This window comes from Pelophylax lessonae (assembly GCF_965119305.1).
Source record: "Pelophylax lessonae genome assembly, chromosome: 5".
NCBI classification, from domain to species: Eukaryota; Metazoa; Chordata; class Amphibia; order Anura; family Ranidae; genus Pelophylax; species Pelophylax lessonae.
In genome coordinates, this window is record NC_138772.1 from 436,991,855 (window position 1) to 437,009,668 (window position 17,814).

The following is a 17,814-nucleotide window of genomic DNA, read 5'->3' on the forward strand; positions in this document are numbered from 1 at the left end:
AATAGCGGAATAGAAAATATGATCCAAAAAAAGTGTATGTATATCACACGTACACAACCACACTGGGCCCCAATTACTATTGTTTGTACCCCTAAAAGGCTAGATGAGGAGTAGGGGGAGTATGGAACAGGCAGCACCCTCAAACCTTCAGAAGTATGAGATGAACCCCAACAACTTGGAAAGGTGGATCTCTCTCACACGTACCAACACAGACTATCCCCCAATTTAACTGATCCCCAAAGGTTTTTGATTAAATAGCGGAATAGAAAATATGATCCAAAAAAAGTGTATGTATATCACACGTACACAACCACACTAGGCCCCAATTACTATTGTTTGTACCCCTAAAAGGCTAGATGAGGAGTAGGGGGGGTATGGAACAGGCAGCACCCTCAAACCTTCAGAAGTATGAGATGAACCCCAACAACTTGGAAAGGTGGATCTCTCTCACACGTACCAACACAGACTATCCCCCAATTTAACTGATCCCCAAAGGTTTTTGATTAAATAGCGGAATAGAAAATATGATCCAAAAAAAGTGTATGTATATCACACGTACACAACCACACTAGGCCCCAATTACTATTGTTTGTACCCCTAAAAGGCTAGGAGTAGGGGGAGTATGGAACAGGCAGCACCCTCAAACCTTCAGAAGTATGAGATGAACCCCAACAACTTGGAAAGGTGGATCTCTCTCACACGTACCAACACAGACTATCCCCCAATTTAACTGATCCCCAAAGGTTTTTGATTAAATAGCGGAATAGAAAATATGATCCAAAAAAAGTGTATGTATATCACACGTACACAACCACACTAGGCCCCAATTACTATTGTTTGTACCCCTAAAAGGCTAGATGAGGAGTAGGGGGGGTATGGAACAGGCAGCACCCTCAAATCTTCAGAAGTATGAGATGAACCCCAAAAACTTGGAAAGGTGGATCTCTCTCACACGTACCAACACAGACTATCCCCCAATTTAACTGATCCCCAAAGGTTTTTGATTAAATAGCGGAATAGAAAATATGATCCAAAAAAAGTGTATGTATATCACACGTACACAACCACACTAGGCCCCAATTACTATTGTTTGTACCCCTAAAAGGCTAGATGAGGAGTAGGGGGGGTATGGAACAGGCAGCACCCTCAAACCTTCAGAAGTATGAGATGAACCCCAACAACTTGGAAAGGTGGATCTCTCTCACACGTACCAACACAGACTATCCCCCAATTTAACTGATCCCCAAAGGTTTTTGATTAAATAGCGGAATAGAAAATATGATCCAAAAAAAGTGTATGTATATCACACGTACACAACCACACTAGGCCCCAATTACTATTGTTTGTACCCCTAAAAGGCTAGATGAGGAGTAGGGGGGGGTATGGAACAGGCAGCACCCTCAAACCTTCAGAAGTATGAGATGAACCCCAACAACTTGGAAAGGTGGATCTCTCTCACACGTACCAACACAGACTATCCCCCAATTTAACTGATCCCCAAAGGTTTTTGATTAAATAGCGGAATAGAAAATATGATCCAAAAAAAGTGTATGTATATCACACGTACACAACCACACTAGGCCCCAATTACTATTGTTTGTACCCCTAAAAGGCTAGATGAGGAGTAGGGGGGGTATGGAACAGGCAGCACCCTCAAATCTTCAGAAGTATGAGATGAACCCCAAAAACTTGGAAAGGTGGATCTCTCTCACACGTACCAACACAGACTATCCCCCAATTTAACTGATCCCCAAAGGTTTTTGATTAAATAGCGGAATAGAAAATATGATCCAAAAAAAGTGTATGTATATCACACGTACACAACCACACTAGGCCCCAATTACTATTGTTTGTACCCCTAAAAGGCTAGATGAGGAGTAGGGGGGGTATGGAACAGGCAGCACCCTCAAATCTTCAGAAGTATGAGATGAACCCCAAAAACTTGGAAAGGTGGATCTCTCTCACACGTACCAACACAGACTATCCCCCAATTTAACTGATCCCCAAAGGTTTTTGATTAAATAGCGGAATAGAAAATATGATCCAAAAAAAGTGTATGTATATCACACGTACACAACCACACTAGGCCCCAATTACTATTGTTTGTACCCCTAAAAGGCTAGATGAGGAGTAGGGGGGGTATGGAACAGGCAGCACCCTCAAACCTTCAGAAGTATGAGATGAACCCCAACAACTTGGAAAGGTGGATCTCTCTCACACGTACCAACACAGACTATCCCCCAATTTAACTGATCCCCAAAGGTTTTTGATTAAATAGCGGAATAGAAAATATGATCCAAAAAAAGTGTATGTATATCACACGTACACAACCACACTAGGCCCCAATTACTATTGTTTGTACCCCTAAAAGGCTAGATGAGGAGTAGGGGGGGTATGGAACAGGCAGCACCCTCAAACCTTCAGAAGTATGAGATGAACCCCAACAACTTGGAAAGGTGGATCTCTCTCACACGTACCAACACAGACTATCCCCCAATTTAACTGATCCCCAAAGGTTTTTGATTAAATAGCGGAATAGAAAATATGATCCAAAAAAAGTGTATGTATATCACACGTACACAACCACACTGGGCCCCAATTACTATTGTTTGTACCCCTAAAAGGCTAGATGAGGAGTAGGGGGAGTATGGAACAGGCAGCACCCTCAAACCTTCAGAAGTATGAGATGAACCCCAACAACTTGGAAAGGTGGATCTCTCTCACACGTACCAACACAGACTATCCCCCAATTTAACTGATCCCCAAAGGTTTTTGATTAAATAGCGGAATAGAAAATATGATCCAAAAAAAGTGTATGTATATCACACGTACACAACCACACTGGGCCCCAATTACTATTGTTTGTACCCCTAAAAGGCTAGATGAGGAGTAGGGGGAGTATGGAACAGGCAGCACCCTCAAACCTTCAGAAGTATGAGATGAACCCCAACAACTTGGAAAGGTGGATCTCTCTCACACGTACCAACACAGACTATCCCCCAATTTAACTGATCCCCAAAGGTTTTTGATTAAATAGCGGAATAGAAAATATGATCCAAAAAAAGTGTATGTATATCACACGTACACAACCACACTAGGCCCCAATTACTATTGTTTGTACCCCTAAAAGGCTAGATGAGGAGTAGGGGGGGTATGGAACAGGCAGCACCCTCAAACCTTCAGAAGTATGAGATGAACCCCAACAACTTGGAAAGGTGGATCTCTCTCACACGTACCAACACAGACTATCCCCCAATTTAACTGATCCCCAAAGGTTTTTGATTAAATAGCGGAATAGAAAATATGATCCAAAAAAAGTGTATGTATATCACACGTACACAACCACACTAGGCCCCAATTACTATTGTTTGTACCCCTAAAAGGCTAGGAGTAGGGGGAGTATGGAACAGGCAGCACCCTCAAACCTTCAGAAGTATGAGATGAACCCCAACAACTTGGAAAGGTGGATCTCTCTCACACGTACCAACACAGACTATCCCCCAATTTAACTGATCCCCAAAGGTTTTTGATTAAATAGCGGAATAGAAAATATGATCCAAAAAAAGTGTATGTATATCACACGTACACAACCACACTAGGCCCCAATTACTATTGTTTGTACCCCTAAAAGGCTAGATGAGGAGTAGGGGGAGTATGGAACAGGCAGCACCCTCAAATCTTCAGAAGTATGAGATTGTGTTCACTGTACCCCACAAAGATTGAGTTCACTGCACCCCACAATGATTGTGTTCACTGCACCCCACAAAGATTGTGTTCACTGCACCTCACAAAGATTGTGTTCACTGTACCCCCCAAAGATTGTGTTCACTGCACCCCACAAAGATTCTGTTCACTGTACCCCACAAAGATTGTGTTCACTGCACCCTAAAAGGATGTTGTTCACTGCACCCCACAAAGATTGTGTTCACTGCACCCTAAAAGGATGTTGTTCACTGCACCCCAAAAAGATTGTGTTCACTGTACCCCCCCAAAGATTGTGTTCACTGCACCCCACAAAGATTGTGTTCACTGCACCCCAAAAAGATTGTGTTCACTGTACCCCCCAAAGATTGTGTTCACTGCACCCCAAAAAGATTGTGTTCACTGTACCCCCCAAAGATTGTGTTCACTGCACCCCACAAAGATTCTGTTCACTGTACCCCACAAAGATTGTGTTCACTGCACCCCAAAAAGATTGTGTTCACTGTACCCCCCCAAAGATTGTGTTCACTGCACCCCACAAAGATTCTGTTCACTGCACCCCACAAAGGATTTTGTTCACTGCACCCCAAAAAGATTGTGTTCACTGCACCCCAAAAAGGATTTTGATCACTGCACCCCAAAAAGGATGTTGTTCACTGCACCCCAAAAATGATTTTGTTCACTCCACCCCAAAAAGATTGTGTTCACTGCACCCCACAAAGATTGTGTTCACTGCACCCCAAAAAGATTGTGTTCACTGTACCCCCCAAAGATTGTGTTCACTGCACCCCACAAAGATTCTGTTCACTGTACCCCACAAAGATTGTGTTCACTGCACCCCAAAAAGATTGTGTTCACTGCACCCCAAAAAGGATGTTGTTCACTGCACCCCAAAAAGGATGTTGTTCACTCCACCCCAAAAAGATTGTGTTCACTGCACCCCACAAAGATTGTGTTCACTGCACCCCAAAAAGATTGTGTTCACTGCACCCCAAAAATGATTTTGTTCACTGCACCCCAAAAAGGATTTTGTTCACTGCACCCCAAAAAGGATGTTGTTCACTCCACCCCAAAAAGATTGTGTTCACTGCACCCCAAAAAGATTGTGTTCACTGCACCCCACAAAGGATTTTGTTCACTGCACCCCAAAAAGATTGTGTTCACTGCACCCCAAAAAGGATGTTGTTCACTGCACCCCAAAAAGGATTTTGTTCACTGCACCCCAAAAAGATTGTGTTCACTGCACCCCACAAAGGATTTTGTTCACTGCACCCCACAAAGATTGTGTTCACTGCACACCAAAAAGGATTGTGTTCACTGCACCCCAAAAAGATTTTGTTCACTGCACCCCAAAAAGATTGTGTTCACTGCAGCCCAAAAAGATTGTGTTCACTGCAGCCCAAAAAGATTGTGTTCACTGCACCCCAAAAAGATTGTGTTCACTGCAGCCCAAAAAGATTGTGTTCACTGCAGCCCAAAAAGATTGTGTTCACTGCAGCCCAAAAAGATTGTGTTCACTGCAGCCCAAAAAGATTGTGTTCACTGCAGCTCACACACAGAAAAATGGATGTGGATCACTGACACCTGCCTATCTCCAATCCCACACCACACAGCAATATCGATTGTAGTTTGTAGAACACAGTTTCCCTAAAATTCAGCAGACTCTGTCCCTAACAGGATTGAGAAGAGATCGTAGATCAGGATTGAGTGCAGATTCACCCCACCCCCCACACAGCAATATCGATTGTAGTTTGTAGAAGACACTGACCCTATAATTCAGCAGACTCTATCCCTAAAATGCCTACAACTCGCCCTGCCTAAACACTCCGACCTGTCCCTCAATTCTATCCGGACACAAATGGTTTTTTCCTGCCTATCTTTCCCTAATCAGCAGCCAGCACATTGATGTGTGCTCTGTCCCTTAGCTAAGCAGCAGAATGACGCTGCTGCGGCGGCTGCCTCGAACTTATAAAGACTTGGTCACATGCTTCAGACGGCCAATCACAGCTACTAAGACATTTGCAGGCATGGCTGGGATGGCTTAAGGCACACCAGTTAAACGATTGTTGATTGGCTGTTGAAAGCCCGCCATGAAAAGAGCGCCAAAGCATGCAAAACCCGGAAATAAAACGACCGAACACGGATTTTTACCCGAACATACAGTAAAGTGTCCGTGTCCGTGTTCGGGTAAAAAAAATCCAATTATTCGGTACGAACACGAATAATACAGTCCGTGTTCGCTCAACACTACCCATCAGTACCACCTACCAGTGCTGCCTATCAGTGCCACATATCAGTGCTCTTCAGTGCCACATATCAGAGCCCATCAATGCCACCTGTCAGTGCCTATCAGTGTTGCATTTCAGTGGCCATTAGTGCCGCCTCATCAGTGCCCACCAGTGCTGCCTCATCAGTGCCCATCAGTGCCACCTATTAGTGCTTAAATAAAAACAATGGCCTCTAATAACATATCAAAAAGTCCCTCTTATTGGTATTAATCAATCAACTCTCGCAGGGTGTGTCTGCCCATGCACCAGGAAACCTAGGGACGATGACTAAGAATGTTAGGACTTTATTAAAGTAGATTTGTTTGTTATGTGTTTTTTTACTTATGGGAAGGGGTGAACTGAGAGATACCTCTCTACCTCAGTTTTTCATTGAACTCTATCTCCTCCTAGTGGCTCTGCCTATACTGCAGTAAACAACTAAAGGAAATACAGAAAGAAAGCATAGGGGTTCTAATCAACTAATAGAAATCACCCTACTGTATGCTCCCAAATTCAATCTATTACTTCCATTCTTCCCGGGACTTAAAAATCGTCCTGACTGCAATAAAACACTGACCATTGATAACTAAGAAATGTGAGACCAAATTAGAAATAAAACCCTTCCCCACCAACCAAAATATCATATCTAAATGTGATAACGCACCCAAACTTACTAAGAAAAATACCCTACATGTTTCACTCTAAAAAATAGCTTTTTTGGGGTGTATAAAATAAAATCAGTGCTCAAAAAGAAAAGTACTGTAACCACCACATGGCACCTATTAGTGCCCATCAGTGCTGCCTAATCAGTGGCATCTCAAAAGTGCCCATCAGTGCAACCTATCAGGGCCCATCAGTGCAGCCTCATCAGTGCACATTAGTGAAGGAGAAAAATTACCTGTTTGCAAAAATCTATAACAAACTATGAAAATGTTTTTTTTTTAAACATGTCGGTGTTTTTTTGTTTATTTAGCAAACAATAAAAAAGCCCAGTGGTGATTAAAAACCACCAAAATAAAACTCTATTTGTGTAAAAAAAATTATAAAAATTTTGTTTGGGTACAGTGCTGCATGACCATCCAATTGCCATTCAAAGTGTGACAGTGCTGAAAGCTGAACATTGGCCTGGGCAGGAAGGGGGAAAAAGTGCCCAGTAGGCAAGTGGTTTAACAGGCCACAAATCTATCAATGTAAAAAGTAATACCAACAAAGTGGCCTCCTCCATAGCAACTAAAAAGAAAATGGTATGATTGCATTAGTAATGGGGGCTTACTACGTAAATTGTATCTAAACCCAAAACCAAAAATGTAATACATTTCAGCTTACTAGTCCTTGATGAGGTGACTGCATTCCTTTTTAAGCTAGTTTTGCTTTATTATAACCTAAAGATTTTGAAAATAACACACTTCCCTATGTGGTTATATCACTTCTCCATTATTTCTAAGGAGTGAGCCATGCCCTAGGATAATTTCCTGATAAGGTCTACAAACATGTCTGTATCACTTCATCGCTATTCCATGGGGGAGCAGGGCAATTGGTAGTTAATAGAAGATAGTTAGGGAGGAAGATATTCTTTGGTGGAGCTCAAAAGAAGTGATACTGACATTGCACTTCTTGCAAGATCAACAGGTTATTTCTGTAATTGTTGAAAATGAAAAGAAAGCTAATTCAGCCACCTACAGCCACCCCCTCTAAGGATGGTAAGTTGTAATTTATTTTTGTTCTTGGGTCTAGCTCTAGCTATCTTTTGAAGCTGGTCTCCCCCTCCCATCAACATGCTTATTAATTTATTTAATAAAACCTTTCCTTTTATAATACACTCAGCAGGATGCTCTACATAGCTTCCTGAAAACATCATAGCACTCTGCTCATACCAGACCCCTTTGATGTTAAGAGAGTACTTCACACACACACAAAAAAAAAAAAAAAACAATTGTGTAAAGTACCCATGAAATTCCATATCAGACACTTAATCTGGGCATGCAGCCCCTCTGAACCCTACCAGGCCACGTGTCCTCAACATAAGGGGTGCCTGTTGTTGAGAACAAGGGCCTCTTCCCCGCAACCCTTACCAAGTTGATGTGGGGGGCTTATCAGAATCTGAAAGCCCCCTTTACTAATAAGAGGGCCCCTAGTTACCAGCTCACTCTACATAAATGAATGTGGGGTACATAGTACCCCTACACATTCACAAAAAAAGTTGCATCATGAAAATAAAGACACCGAATTATCTGGCCTGGGCATGTAAGTGAATAGGCCAAGGGAAGTCATGGTTGGTAAGGATGCAGCGGCTGCAAGCAACTGCTGCTTCCTTAGCAACCATTGACAGCTGGAAGCTGTCATGTTTGTCTGTGCTATACTCCTTAAATGTTCAGTGTTTGGACCAACTTTCAAACAGTTAGTGTTCTGTTCCGTGCAGGAACATGCAAAAATGTGGTTGTGGTGTGAGTCGGCCTTTAAATGTACTCCTCAGTATTTAGGTTTACTATTTTTCAGGAGTGCCCTGAGAATCCAAAGTGCTCCAGTATGTGAATTTCAACACTTTCTAGCAGCATCCAGGCCTGAATCTAGCCTAATGTAGGGGTGCAGTAAAAAATGTCAGGGGGGGGGGCAGAAGATGTGAGATCAGTAGGGCAGTGTACAATAGAGGCCATTATTGCTTAGGACTGTGTACAATTGGTTATCAGAGCAGAGGACAGTGTGCAGATGGACAGTGTGCAGGGGGTCAGCAGGGGAGTGTACAAGAGTCAGTAGGGCAGTATAAAGGGGATCAGCAGAGCAGAGGACATGGGTCAACAGAGCATCTGACAGGGTTCAGCAGGCTGGAGAAAAAGGGTTTTCTGGTCAGCAGGACAGAAGACAGGGGTCAACAGTAGAGAAGACCAGGGTTAGCAGGGCAGAAGACAGTGGTCAGCAGAAAAGAGGGCAGGGTCACTGCTGGCAGAGCACTCAGCAGATCTGGTCCTCCATTCCCCACACTGCACACAGCCTAGATACTCAGAGCTCCTCCACTCCACACAGCACATAGCTGAGATCGGATTCCATTACAGACACAGCATCCATCTGCACAGTGTGTAGCTGGCTACTGCATCTGTCTTTCTAATCGTGGAATTTCACAGGCCAGAACTGCAACAACGCTGCCAGCTACACAGAATGAGGCTGTGTCTGTAAGGAAATCCGATCTCAGCTATGTTCTGTGAGGGGAGGAGATCTGTTGAGTACCCTCTTTTCATGTCTCAGCATAAATCCCTCCCCCACAACAGAAAAACAGCACTGATCAGCACACTCACCCCCTAAGCATAAATTCCCTCTGCAAGGCAAAATTCTCTGCGAGCAATGCAATAATTGCCCCTCCTCTCACTACAAACCCCCTCTCAGCACAAATCTTTTCCACTCAATCCCACTTTCCAGCTCAAAACCCCCCCAATAATTCCCCTTCCTCTCACTACAAACCCCCTCCCCCTCCTAGCACAAACCCTCCCCAGTCCTCTCTTCGTGACCCGAATTCTCCCTGACAGAAAAGGTAGGGCACAGCACAGCCCGCTCTCTCCGCTCTACTGCTGCTGCTTTCTGAACACTCATGCCAGGGCCCAAAGTGTGGAAATGGGGAAGGAACACAGCAGCCAAGTACAAGGTCAATGGGGGGACCGGCCTGGGGGGGGCACAACACAAATCTGGGGGGGTGTAGGCCAGCCCGGCACCCCCCCTAGATCTGGCCATGGCAGAGACAAGAGCTGGCCCACCTTTTCCCCCTTCTGGACCTACACTTTGGCCAGTTATACTGATTATTAAAGTGATTTTTGGTCTGTCTGAACAGCAGGCCAATTTGATCTGTCTACAATCTTGTAATTCAGGAACCATTGAGCTTCACAAATTGTATAATTCTTAAAAGATTGGGCAAGTCCGCATGCATATATGAGGAAAATGAAAAAATGTAAGAGAAATGTAATTTGGTCATCTACATTAATTATAAAATGTGTTGCTTTCCTCAAACTCATAAGAAAAATTTAAAACTACATTTAGCCCATTTAATAAGCTAAGGAATAGCGCATCATTTATTTTAGGAAACAACTCACTTTTCAAAGATTGTTACTGAACTTAATATTCAGTAGGGCATGTGTGCGTGATAATTCTCAATATACAGCTATAGCCCAAAGCTACTTTTTCACTGGCCAGGGAACTCACATTATGTCAGCAACATTATATTTGTGTGTTCATGCAGTTATTTATTCACTTTTAACATGCATGTTTATTTAATATAAATACATTTGCAAGCAAGTAGATATAAGGTAATACAGTATGTGAGATACAATCAGCGCTACCCTTCACTATTCAAATACTGTGTCAATATTTAAATATACAGTACTCATTAAATATATAAAATGCTGCTGTACACTCCTAGTGATTAAACCACACTACAAATAACATATAAATATTCTTACAGTGCAGTGATAGAATAAAAAATACAGTAAAACCTTGGATTGTGAGTATAATTAGTTCCTGAAACATGCTTGTAATCCAAAGCACTTGTATATCAAAGCAAATTTCCCTATAGAAAATAATGGAAACTCAGATGATTTGTTCCACAACCATTTATTCATAAGTCCTTCAGTTTATAGTCCATATAAAAAGATTTTAGTAATGTGATAGTTTGTGTAATCATAACATGTCCATCCACAAATGCCAGCCTCCACAACGGGATTAGAAGCAAAATCCAGCAGGTGCTACAGAGTATAAAAGAGAAGAGAGGCGCCTCTAAGTGTAGCAACCGCCGGCTCTCACTGCTGTCAGTCTGCAACCATGATCGGGAAGACTGTCCTGCAGTAGAGCGATCTGAAAGCGAGGTTTGAAGCGCTCATGGAGCGTAGTGTGGAAGGGGTGATGTAGATGGTGGTGTGGAGGACGGTCTATGTGGACAGCTTTACTCTGGATGCCTGCATACTTAGATGTGTCTGTTTTAATCATTAACCATGTGAGCTGCTAAATGTTGGACCTTCATTGAATGTAACCATATTGCTACACTTAGAGGCACCTCTCTTCTCTTTTATACTCAGTTGTAATATGACGCTACTTGTATATCAAGACATCACTTGTTTATCAAGTCAAAATGTATTAAAAAAAATTTGCTTGTCTTGCAAAACGCTCTTAAACCAAGTTACTCTCAATCCAAGTTACTTTGTTCCCTCCTAACTGACTCTACTTCTGAGCCCCCCCCCCGCCTCCTAGTTTAAAAGCTCCTCCAACTTGAGGACTATTGTCTTTATTCAACCTCACCTACTATGTAGCTATGTAACTATGTAACTATGTAAGGTTTTACCGTATAACAAAAAATAATAAAAAATGTGTGTCTTCAATCAAAGTCCTTTTAAATCAACAATACATGAAACTCACCCCAAAAAACAAAGTCCATGTGTAAATCAAAAATGCAATATAAAGAGTGATATACTGCAGTGTTCTTCAACCCCTAATGACACCAAAAAGCACACAACAACACCGGCTGGAAAACCTGCTCACCTCACAGATGAGATCAATCAGCTTTGTATATAAACACTCCTGCAATCTCCTGCTATGGTCTCCTCTCCTGGCATCTGGCCTTGTAAGCTCCTCTTACTGCCCTGCAAACCTCATGGAAGTACAAAGGCAGACTACAGTACATAGTGCTCTCCATTTGAACAAAGTTTATTAAAGGCCCCCATATAAAAAACACTTACAAAATATAAAATCAAATGTGCTTGTAATCACATTCACATTTGTCTGCTCACCATTCCACACAGATCTTGGTGGCTGCATGACATCACGGGCTTTGCTCCTCCCTCCTAAACACGTGTCGCCCACTCATTGGGCTTCTTCAGTAGGTGGGTGGGCCACCTTACCCAAGCCTTTATATATGCTAAACATTGTCATGGTAAGTCTTGTGCTTCACCACGGCAGCCTAGAGTTACAAAACCCAACCCACTTCCTGTAGACTACGGAAGGAGGAATTCTATTGCAGCTATTATGTATTCCCTACCCACTGCAAAAATCACTAGTTTCCCCACAATCCCCGCTGGGCTAACAACTATTTAACTCATTCCTGGCCACCAAGGTAAGCGCTCAGATGCATTCTAAAACTTTAAATCTTACAAACTAGAATGTACGAGTACACAATTATAATACTATGGTGCCATAGGAGGAACAACAACAATTAAACTTATTACTCTAAATTAAAATAAATTACTATGACTCACAGACTTGCATTGTGGTAACAAATGGCCGAGGCCTTTCATTTTAAATTTTTCACACAAAATTTTAAACATAGTTCAGCCCTAAAGCTCGAACTAATAACACATACTTATACTCCAATACATAACTTAGCCCTAAAGCCCAAGTCACCCATTACTGTGTAATAAAATAAACACAAGAAACAACCCCAGCAATGTCAAAATACAACAGAAAGAGACAAATAAAATCGACATAGGGGCTGGGAGGGCAGGACAAACTCTCGGTCTGCTCCCGCTGACTGATGCTACCAACGGATTTGCCCTATTTTTATAGGGAACTGATAGGATTCAAGGTTTCAAATTTTGAATTATTAGCCAATCCTCTTGTCCTTTTAACTAACTGTCCAATCCTCTAAATTTATTTAATTGACCTATCAGCATTACCCGCTTAATTGGCCAATCACCTATTACTCTTATTGTTGTCCTGCCATGACCCCATACATGCATGGCCAGTATTTCAACTCGCCATGCATTTTCAATCTCAAATACTAAAAAAAAACATATAAAACGCTCCAAAAATGAAATAAGTTAAATTGTTGTTAGCCCAGTGGGGAATGTGGGGAAACTAGTGATCTTTGCAGTGGGTAGGGAATGCATAATATCTGCAATAGAATTCCTCCACATGTCACAGGTCCCAGAAGGCTGCAGGCAGGGAGGTGGGGGACTGAAATTGTCTAGGCAATCCAACCGGAAGTGGGGTCGGGTACATACCAAAACTTTTAAGGTGAAGTTTCACTTTAACAACTGTCCAATCACTGTGAAATTACACCCAGAGGACTGGGTCAAGTAAACTGTATATTTAGGGAAACCTTATAGGAGGATTCTAGCTCTGGAATGGATATGGATACTGAAGGTTCAGCCCTCAGGATTTTGAAGTAAGAAGACTTGGCTGCAAAGGTCTAACCTAAATGTTAATATGCTATAGGCTGAGTGCTGAAGGCACTGGAGTATTATTTTCATTGCCCCATTTATACAGTCATATACATAGCGAAAACTCAGGAACATCTGCTTTGTTTGAAGCAACTTCAGCAAGCCATGAACATGGGGAAGTCTGAGCATCCAGATAGAGACTGTGAGAGGCTGAAGACCTGTAACTTCTTTTTTTGGTATCCTATCTCTTCTTTCTTCAATCTGCAATATATTTAAAATAATGTATCCATTGAAAGCCTGTTTTTTTGTGTTTAAAGTAAGCAACTAAAATTATCTGGGAACAAAAGTATAAAGGGGTCCCACTGGAAATCCCAAGGCCAAAATAGGGGAAGGCACTGCCTTGAGATATACTGAGTGACTGTCCAATGCTTCTAAATGTATGGAGACATTCAAAGAAGTACAAAATTGTTTATTTCTCCCTTTTTTCTTGTCTAGTAACATATGAACATATGTCACCTATGTAGCAACTGACAGAAGCTACAACATTATTTTATTACGATATTACATTATTGTCCAATAGTGGATCATGCACACTAGGCTTAAAAAACACCAGTTCCCTTGGAAGAAAAAAATGCTCATATTGAGTTTAGCTTATATATGAGTTTAGGAGAGTTTAGCGTTTTTTCTGCCAGAAAGCTTCTATCAGAAATGCAAGCCAGAAGGGTTTTTCCTGCCTCTAAACGCTGAGCTCAAAATATGCTGTTAATCGTCCTAATGTTCATGGGCACATAAGATAACATTGAGCTGCTTCTACAGACAAAACACAAAACTCCTGTAGAAGCAGCAGTTTTTAAGCCAGTGTGCATGGAGTCTTAAAATAATAGTAGTAGCAGTTAGTAAATAAAAGAGATGAACCACTACAGTGTAGATAACTTACTTATCACTCGGCTATTTGACTTACCATCTCCAATTTACAATGCTAACCTGTTACTCTCTAAAAGTTTGCATCTGTACACAAACTTCCTGTAATAAAGACCAGTCACAGGTACCCTCAATCCTTGTACAGGGTGACTGGTCTTGTATCCACCTCCATGTAATTTTCTGCAGGCAGTCTATAGTGGTAGAACCTGCTGGGCCCCACTCACAGCTTTTCTCTCTGTATGAGCTATGCACACTACAGTGATTACATCACTGCTACTTGCAGTAAAGAAATATCTAGATTTGCTAGGGCATTCAACTAGAGTTCAGCTTGAAAGTGGTTGTAAACCTCAAACATGAAATTGGAACAAAGCATATTCATCGATAGTGTTTACTTGTCTCAATTCGGAACACTAAGTATAATTTCTTTCCACTGCCTCATTTCTCTGCTATCTGCATGAGTCACTTCTAACAAATTTTCCTAGCACCCAGGGAAAAATAGTGACGGTGGAGATCCCTCCCCTGAGTACTCAGTTCCTGAGTACTGTGTGAAAGGGGCGTGTCCCTTCCCTCCAATCAGCATTCAGAGCTATCCTTACTAAGCTCTGCAGAGTGTAATTTCAGCTCCCCCCTCTACATTTTCTGACAGCTCAGACAAGCTTTAAAATTTCTGAACTTTGAATGGATGTAGAGAAGAGAAGACTGCAAATAAACAGGTACAATTAATGTAGAAGGATTTATTTAATCTCTGTGTATCACCTGAGGCCAGTCACTTCACTGGGTATATGTAAGGGTTTACAACTAGGGTTGAGCGAACACCTAGATGTCCGTGTTCGACGGGTTCGGCCGAACTTTAAAAAAAAGTCCGGGTCCGTGTCCCGGACTTTTACCGAACTTTTCCCGGACACCGAACCCCATTGAAGTCAATGGGGACCCGAACTTTAAGGCACTAAAATGGCTCTAAAACACCAAAGGAAAGGGCTAGAGTGCTGCAAATGGCAGCAAAACGTAATTAAGAGCATGTCAAGTGCTCTGCAAACAAATGTGGATAGGGAAATAACTTAAAACAACAAAAAAAACAGAAAAATAAAACAATGTTCTTCTTCATCTCTGAAGGACGAGGCCCATATGGAGTAGGAGGGAGGTTGAGGTGGTGGTGGATGTGGCGGTGACATAGGCGTGCGCACAGGGTGTGCTGGGTGTGCCTGGGCACACCCTAATCACCTAGGGCACATAGCATTGCCAGTGAGGAGATGGGAAAGATCTCCCTGGGACCTGCTCTGCTCTATTTCTCCTTGCCTACAGGTACATGGCCCCGATACATTACTCTCCCTGCTGGCAAACACATGCATGTGTATTTCAACTTTGGGGTGCACACCTTAATGCAATAGGCTGCGCACACCTATGGGCGGTGTAGGTGGAAGCGGCGGTGGAGGAGGACCAGGGCCGGATTAACAGCATCATGGGCTTGGTGCTGAGGATTTTGAAGGGCCTTAAGGGCCGTGCCTTGCCATGCACCCAGAGGAGGAAGGGTGCAGCCATGCATGCCTAATTCAACATGGGATGCTGTCTCTGAAGCCCATAAACACATCCATGCATCGCCAACTGTCCCTCCTTGTCCGGCCTTCACGCTGTGTGGGGAGGTTCTGAGGGTGCTGCCTGGGGAAGCGAGCATAGAAGCCAGACTTCTGTGTTTACAAGTGACAGAAGAGCGGTAACAGTGAATATGGCCAACCCGGGGCCTATATAAAAGGTAGGGGCCTGGAGCTGCAGCTCCAATAGCCCCTACATTAATCTGGCCCTGAGGAGGAGGACGAGGTAGCCAACACTGCTTCTTTTCAAAAATTTTAAATGAGGGTACACCCCAAAAGAGTGAGAAAGAGCAAAAATGGAACAATGGGTGGGTAAGGTCGGTATCCATTGCTATTCTGCATAAGGTACGGAAAAGTCCCGTGGGATCCATGCCTGGTTCATTTTAATGAACGTGAGCTTGTCCACATTGTCTCTGGACAGGCGGCTGCGCTTGTCTGTTATAACGCCCCCAGCCGTGCTAAATACCCGTTCAGATAATACACTGGCTGCAGGGCACGCCAGCACCTCCAAGGCGTAAAGGGCAAGCTCAAGCCATGTGCCCAATTTGGAGACCCAGAAGTTGAAGGGGGCAGACCCGTCATTCACTACATGTAGGCGTGTGCACACATACTGCTCCACCATGTTGGTAAAATGCTGCCTCCTGCTAAGACGTTCCATCTGAGCTGCTGGTGCTGCTGTTTGTTGTGGCGTGCTGACAAAGCTTTTCCACATTTCGGCCATGCTAACCCTGCCTTCTGAGGTGCTGGCGGTGCCCTGGTTGCGTTGGCGACCTCCTCCTCCTCCTCCTCTGCCTTGTGCTTCCACTGTGGCCCCGCTGTCAGATGGGAATGCCAGCAGCATGGCGTCTACCAGCGCGCGCTTGTACTCGCGCATCTTGCGATCGCGCTCCAGTGAGTGAATTAAGGACGGTACGTTGTCCTTGTAACGGGGATCCAGCAGCGTGGCCACCCAGTAATCAGCACAAGTTAGAATGTGGGCAACTCGGCGGTCGTTGTGGAGACACTGCAGCATGTAATCGCTCATGTGTGCCAGGCTGCCCAGAGGCAACGAAAGGCTGTCCTCTGTGGGAGGTGTATCGTCCGTGTCCTCTGTATCCCCCCAGCCACGCACCAGTGATGGCCATGAGCTGGCCTGGGTGCCACCCTGCTGTGAACATGGTTCCATCTCCTCCTCCAGCTCCTCCTCCTCCTCATCCTCCTCATCCTCCAGAACTGTGCCCCTGCTGGACAATTGCGTCCCTGGCGTTTGCGTGTGCAGGAACCCACCCTCGGAGCCCCTTGCGAATGACTGCCCTGAAAGCCTTGGAAATGTTACCTCTTCATCCTCCTCCTCCTCCTCATCCTGTGCCACATCCTCTTCCATCATCGCCCGAATTGTTTTTTCAAGGAGGCATAGAAGTGGGATAGTTAAGCTGAGAACGGCGTCATTGCCACTGGCCATGTTGGTGGAGTACTCAAAACAGCGCAACAAGGCACACAGGTCTCGCATGGAGGCCCAGTTAAATTAAATAGCGGAATAGAAAATATGATCCAAAAAAAGTGTATGTATATCACACGTACACAACCACACTGGGCCCCAATTACTATTGTTTGTACCCCTAAAAGGCTAGATGAGGAGTAGGGGGAGTATGGAACAGGCAGCACCCTCAAACCTTCAGAAGTATGAGATGAACCCCAACAACTTGGAAAGGTGGATCTCTCTCACACGTACCGACACAGACTATCCCGCAATTCAATTGATCCTCAAAGGTTTTTATTGAATAGCGGAATAGGAAATATGATCAAAAAAAGTGTATGTATCTCGCACGTACACAACCACACTAGGCCCCAATTACTATTGTTTGTACCCCTAAAAGGCTAGATGAGGAGTAGGGGGGGTATGGAACAGGCAGCACCCTCAAACCTTCAGAAGTATGAGATGAACCCCAACAACTTGGAAAGGTGGATCTCTCTCACACGTACCAACACAGACTATCCCCCAATTTAACTGATCCCCAAAGGTTTTTGATTAAATAGCGGAATAGAAAATATGATCCCAAAAAAGTGTATGTATATCACACGTACACAACCACACTGGGCCCCAATTACTATTGTTTGTACCCCTAAAAGGCTAGATGAGGAGTAGGGGGAGTATGGAACAGGCAGCACCCTCAAACCTTCAGAAGTATGAGATGAACCCCAACAACTTGGAAAGGTGGATCTCTC